Genomic DNA, 7,124 nt, shown 5'->3' with positions numbered 1-7,124 from the left:
AGGGCATAATTAACGCCCAAAAGTAGCAGACTTATGTGTGCATGCGACCATTGAGAGAACAAGATTAAATGAAGGTCGTTGTATGCTGTAATTAAGGATAGACATGTAGGCTATACCTAGAGCACAAGTTGGTGCGTTAGTCAATCAATATCGATTTAGATTGAAGGCTAAATGCATTGGAAGTGTGGATGTACTACACTCTTTATTTTTTAGCTGATTTCTTTGCTCTGCCAACTGACAGGTGGGACCCAGAAACCAGGTGACAATTTAACGAGTCAACAAAGTGCCACATCGACTATGTGGCCGGTCAGTAGGGTGCAATATGGTGCTCTACGATGAGCTAGTTATCATATAATCACCGCAAAACTATATATAGTGACCGTAAAGAGCGTATTGTTACATACATTGACCGCCATTGTATTTTTCTCGTTTCAAATTAAGCCATATTAACTGGAAAGGACACAGTATGGACTAGTACTAGTACTGCTTTGATGTGTCCCGTCAACTCACCGAACGAGGAGAAGCTTGCTTACTATGCCTCTCCCTTGCCCACGCGCGCGGTGGTTCGCAGGATGAGGAGAGGCTTTTGACTACAGGGCCCTCTCCCTCTTCCTCACCCTTGCCCTCGCCCTTGCGGTGGACGTGCAACAGTTCAATCGGTGTCAGATTGCCAGAAGCATAATCTGTACTGTAGTATCATCATTGTTGGACTTTCTGAAGAGGCGAAGAGCCAAGTGCAAGGTTCACACGAGTACAAACTGTTGAACCTCCCGAAGAGGCAAAGAGACAAGTGCAAGGTTTTCTAGGAGTTGTCATCCTAGTAGGAGCGTACTACAACTATAGTGAACGATGCTACTGTATGATGCTGCCACGTCACGTATATCCAAAGCTGTGCCACCTTTTTTTCTTCTAAAAGAGAATGTTGGAGCCCGTGCAACAACCACACAAATTGCACGTACACATAACACATTTACTAGTAATAAATTCTAAAGGACAAATGCCACTATGCCACACAAGTTCATCTCCAATTCATGTGATAAATTTGTGCACGACTAGTCTACATATATTCACAGCGCTACCATTCACAATTTACCGTACTCCACTTACACGTTATAGATGGGCTACATGTCCTCCTCCAGGTTCCAGTCCCAAGTGTTATTCATGGATGGCACGATCCACAGCGGTGGGCAACGGGAATCATTGTCGCAGCTTTCTAGTCCGGTTCCACACAATGGAGACTCATCCAAGCTGAAGCGGCATAAATCAGGGATAACGTGTCCCAGCATGTCGTTCATCCGGCGGTGCGCACTGAAGACACAACCATGCTTCATGAATGGCAGGCCTTCCGTGTCGTGCAAGGAAGGTGGCATCTTCTTCACAATGGGGTAGCTGTCCCCAATGAAAAGCGAGTACTCTCCAAGAATGTTCCTCGGCACCCACGTAGCATCACGGGGATCGAACTCGGCGCCTTTCATCTGGTACACACGGCATCTCAGATCTGGACACATGGTGACGTACATAGTCAAGGTCCATGCACAATAATGTTGTGCTCAAATATGGCGGTCAGTTATACTGTGCAGCAAATAGCACTACTCCGGTATAGAGGAAGTAAAATAACCGGCTTATTATATATAGCCATTGTTGGCTACATGGATGAGATAGTAAGACATGGAAAAACAAAAATGGTGGCAGCTAGCGGGTTCAAGTCTTCAAGGGCCTAGCTAGCTATACGCGTCCTCCAAGGTAAAAAGTACTCCTACTAGTACGTAAGTAGAGTACTAGTGCAACAATGAAAGAGAAGGCGAGAGGGTTAAAAAATGGAATACCTTGGTAGATGGTGACGATCCGATCATGGTAGATTGTGTGACCATGTTGCACATCAGTGGTACCATGGGTAACGACTGCTAAGATAGTTGATCCCAATATGCCAAAGTCAGCTACAAGGTTCCAGGTTAGACCGAATCGCGGATGCAAATGCACATCCAGGATCAGCGATCTTATTTTGATCGCGGGATGACTGGTCCCTGCAAAATAATGGAGTACCGTTAGGGATGCAAATAATGGTTTGTGCATTCCATTTGTAATCTCCCGTACCATAGGATGACAACCAGATGAAACAAGTCCCTTGGCTTGTCACTGCGAAGATGTGGCCTAGATGGCGCACGATGTCTTCAAACGTGTAGGGGTACAAATCTGCCGCCGCCAACATGCGCCAGCCTCTGCCGTTACTGCCTCTTGCATTGATGGCAATCCTTATGTCGAACACTGCGATGAGATAGTAATCGTCGTAGCCGTGTCGCTTTGTCAGCGGGTCCGCAATTGCTATCTTCTTCAATCTCATGTAGGCATCATCATACGTATTCAAGCCTAGCCAGTCCGGAAGGTCGATCCCAATGGTGGAGAAGGGGTCTACTGGAACGGCCGCACTGCTGTGGATGTTGTGCAAAATGATGGTGGTATCCGGCCGGAGGTATGCAAGCCAATCTTCGTTGGCACCAACCCAGACGTATATATAAGACGGTGGGCAGCCGAGAAATTACGGGATGGAAATGGAAAAACTAAGTAATACATGATCAAACTCCATTACTGACCTGCTCAACGGACAAAATCCGACTACCTCTCAACGTCGACAACTCTAGCGGAGTCAACATGCAACCATGGCCAAGGAGCGGCGGACTATTCGAAGGATTATCCCATAGAAGAACCTTCTCCTCAAGGACGCATGGAAGACCAACAAGCATGGCCTTTTCCCAAGCCATTTTAAGCACCGTCTTGAAATAGTTGCTGCAGGAAGCACCGAGACTTGCGGCGGTGAGGATGTCGGAGCAGCATGTGATTTCTCCCAGAGGATCGTCGTCCAAGGTCTCCTAGCCCAGACGAGGAGGAGAACCGCCTGGCGAATCCATGGGAGTAGCGACGAACTGCCTTCTCTTCAGGGGAGGGGAACTGGCGAGGAGGAGATAAGAGGGTAGTAACCGCAGGGCCCCGTCCCTTCCAACTTTAGAGCGTAGTAAGCGAAGGGGTGAGGCTATTATTTACTACTAGTAATAACATTATGGGATGTTATGGGATTACATTATACTCTAAATAATAGCACTAGTAAGAAATTTTTGGCACTAGCTAGTAGTTTTTGGCGTGGATTAAGAAATTTTGGGTATGTTTTTGCTATTTTTGTACACGCCAACTAGTGTCAAAATGTCTTACATTACGTGATGGAGGAGTACGTACTCGTACTGTAGCAGTACTAGTACTACTTTCTCAACTAGTAGTATGAGGGTACTACTAGTGCTATGTACTGTACTTCTAGTATAGTGCACCAGTTTTGAACTCTTGAATCTCAGGGCCAAGGAGCTACAGTTGGAAGTGGAGGGTACTACTGTTCTCTAGAACCATCGATGTACTATCAATGCAGGGAAAGTACACCTACGTAGTGTCCTAGTGGGTACTCTCGGTGCTCTATTCAGCCGCTCCTCTCACGTAGCTGGCCTAGTCAGCCGCTCCTCTCACGCACACACTAGCAGCCTATTTATCAGCGACGGTTACTGCGGAGGCAGAACATTTGAGTTATTTGATACAGCTAGACTAGGCTTTTCGCTTCCATTTGTGGAGGTGTAATGGATCTCGTCGAACTTTGTTAGTAGTTCCTTCTTTATGAATGAGATGACGCGAAGCTTTTGTCTCCGTTTAAAAAAACACATCAAGAGGAATTTCTTTTATAGTAGAGCCGATAATGGAGTGAAGTCCATGCGTGCAACGCCACAAGCTACAGAGTACTAGTAGAGCACTGTACGTACAGAGCCATATTGCACAGTTCCCAATGCCCCGCTAGGCTTTTCCGGCTCCTCGGGCTTAATTGGGAGGCGCTAGTTTAAATATGGTACTAGCTGATGAGGAAGCTGCAAGCGAGGTGCGGCTAGGGTGAGCACGCAAGCCATGAGATGCTGGGAAGGAAAACCCATTCACGTGGCTAGGCTATCCAGTGCACCCAGATTGTGGTGTCACACGTCCGTTTGACTTCAAAACTCAAACTACCCGTGTAAAATATTGGCTCGCAGCAAAGTTACTATTTAAAAAGAAGACCGCCGTGCATTCGGCCGGGATCGAACCCACAAAATGAGGTATACACTCCCGCGACCAATAGTAGTACTCATTGGAGTACAACGCAACCTAGAATCGCCTTTTGTTGATAGTAGTACATTGTTCCTTAGGCTGTCCATAGTGGGGGTAACATAAGTGGTAACATGCACTTGGGACTAGCAAACATACTTATGTGGCACATAATTAAAGAAGAGAGAGAGTGTTAGAGTAACATAGGTAGATACCGTATCATGTTAAATGATATGCTACTTTCTGTCATGCATGGCAATAACTATGATCATCTATGGTACTAGTTTATGATACTATGCACTATGGAGGTAGTATCATACACTAGTATCATACGCATGTTACTAGCATATGATACTCCCCACTATGAGTAGCCTTACAAGAAACCCCTAATAATGCAAGAAACCACTAATAATGCCAAGAAACTACTACTACTTGCATACGTGGCGGACTTAAGATAAGACTACCTTATCAACCATTGTACATGCTCTTACCAACCAGCCCTACCAAGAAACGACTACTCTACAAAGTGTCGTTGTAGGCATGTTTCAACCCATGGCCCTGTTTGGATACATTTGTTGTCAATCTAACCCTGCCATCCAAACACCACTTTGGTTAGAGTTAGTTTAGGGTTAGAATCTAACCTCTGACTTAGAGTATCCAATCAGGGCCCATGTCGCCCATTAAGTCAACGCCTTCTATTCGACCAGGCGTTATGACTTGTGGGACCTACATGTCAGTCTGCACAAGAATCCCGAGTGACTTCCTACCTCCGGCCCGTTCACCTAGTCATCCTCGGCCATGGGACGCAGCTACCGCCGCCGGCAGAAGGCGAGGTCAAAACCGCCGGCGGTGTGGAGCCCATCTTGCGGCAGCCCGGATGCCAGCTCCGTTCGGCGTTCGCGGCCGCTAGCTAGCCAAGATAGCTCCGTCCAGCTGCTTGTCTGCAAGGTTTGCTAGCTAGATTGGCACGGTGGCTTGCTCGTGCGCGCCGCGTTAAGGCCAACCATCTGGCTCGAGCGAAGGCCAGCACGACGGCTTGCTCGCTTGTGAGTCACACTCGGGCCAGCCTGCCAACCCGTGCGGAGGCCAGCGCGGCGTCCGGCCCGTCCGGCGGAGCGGCGGCCAACTCGCTCATCGCCAGCGCCACCGACGAACATGCATCAGTACTGTTTGAAGTAATGTTCAGGAAAAATAATGATTTGAGGGGGAATAACAGGATAGAAGGTCAGATGTGGGTCCCTCGTGTTAACGGTCAAACAAAATGTGTTGGTTTAAGCTGCCTCGTCAGCATGGATGTGTGGGCCAACCCTGTCATAAATGGGTTTAAACTAACCTAATCGGTAGGTAGTAGTTTTTGGCGTGGATTTAGAAATTTTGGGTGTGTTTTTGCTATTTTTTGTACAATAGGTTCTTCCTAGGGCTGGTTGAAAGTGGTACGTTTTTGTTAAATACTCTACATATTGAAAGTAGGAGTGAAAGTTAAGCTTTGGAACCCAATAAGCAAGGCTAGTTACATAGTGCATATGTGTACATGATTGAAAGTAAATATCAACCATGGGTGAGTAATATCTTGATGGAAAACTCTAAACTATGGAATACTAGGGGAAATTTTTTGCATGGTTGGAAATACTAGCAATGTTCATGTGTGTTGCAAATAATCATAATTAGAATAATACTTATTCACAAACTTGATACAAAACACTCTAATTTTGATATACATATATCACTAGAGATATATTATGTTTCAATTAGAATATATTCCTTGGGTTATTTTGGTGAGGTCAGGGAGGGATGTGGTTGGTTTTAAGATACTAATTATGGGTTTTTTTGTAAATTGGTAGACAAGTGGGATGTCTGTGAGAAAAGGCAACAACTTACCTCACAGTCGTTAGATGTAGATCTAATGGTCACAAACGATGGATGGCAGACACACTATCATCACCAACTTAGTCTTCTGTAGGAGTACTAGCAAGATCCGTGCATTGCACGGAATATCAAGATGCATTTTTTATAAAACACTCGTTGTCATTGACCCATGCGGGAGTAATCCCATGTGTAAAAACTAATGATATCTCGAGAAATAGGATATAAGGTGAAGAGGAGTGGGGCGTGGTGGTGATTGGTGGTCGGACTGAGCGGAGGCATGGGGATTGATGATGCCGGCAGCGGCCACCAGGCCAGTTTGTTCCAGAGGCTTCCTTTCTTAATTGCTCAATAATGAGATTGTTGGAGATAGGGATGAACGAGGGAAGGCCTTCTCTGCAAATGTGGAGAGGGGTGCGGGTATCTTTTAGTTTAATTTCCATCAGTCAGATATAGATCAGACGGTCTATACTGCAAGATGGCACGCGTACCATCATTACCAACTTGGTTTTTTTATAAGAGAAGAAATATAAGTATGGAGATACAAACGTATTATCGATACTTGTTTCCGTAAAATAGCATCTACATTCTATTCAACGCCTCAACATGTAAGGCCTTTGCACAATGACTTCTCGACTGTGTAAAACAAAGGTTTTCCCATCGCTGATAAGGAGGGGGTGACCGCGGCGCGTTTTTTAGCTTGCTATAGTCCTAGTAGTCATACTAGGTGGTCTAAGCACGTGTAGATTTATTCTTTTTCACGTCTCGTGTTCGCCCTACTGCCACGACTGTTGATGAATAGATGGTAATTTATTCACGGGGAAACCCTTGTTCAGCGTGTTTGTGAGAGAGAGAGACAATGTGCATGCGTGATATGTCTAGAGACTGAGGCAATGATAACAGATTCTTTGTGTCTATGTGTGTGGAGGATAGAGAGAGACATGTACATGGGGCTTTGTGTTGTGTAACGTGGAGACACATATACATAATTAGAGAGTGGGTGTGCGAGATACAAATGCGGACATGGGGAGATATGAGGATCCAGATTAATGGGTGTTTGTGCGCGCGTTTGTGTGTGAGAGGGAGTGTGTGTATGTGGAGTAGAGAGACCACTAATGATGTAAACCTAGTATAAGGGAAGGGGAATGGTGTGA

The sequence above is a fragment of the Triticum aestivum genome, chromosome 2A (genome assembly GCF_018294505.1).
Source record: "Triticum aestivum cultivar Chinese Spring chromosome 2A, IWGSC CS RefSeq v2.1, whole genome shotgun sequence".
In the NCBI taxonomy this organism is placed as follows: Eukaryota; Viridiplantae; Streptophyta; class Magnoliopsida; order Poales; family Poaceae; genus Triticum; species Triticum aestivum.
This window is presented reverse-complemented; position numbering follows the sequence as displayed.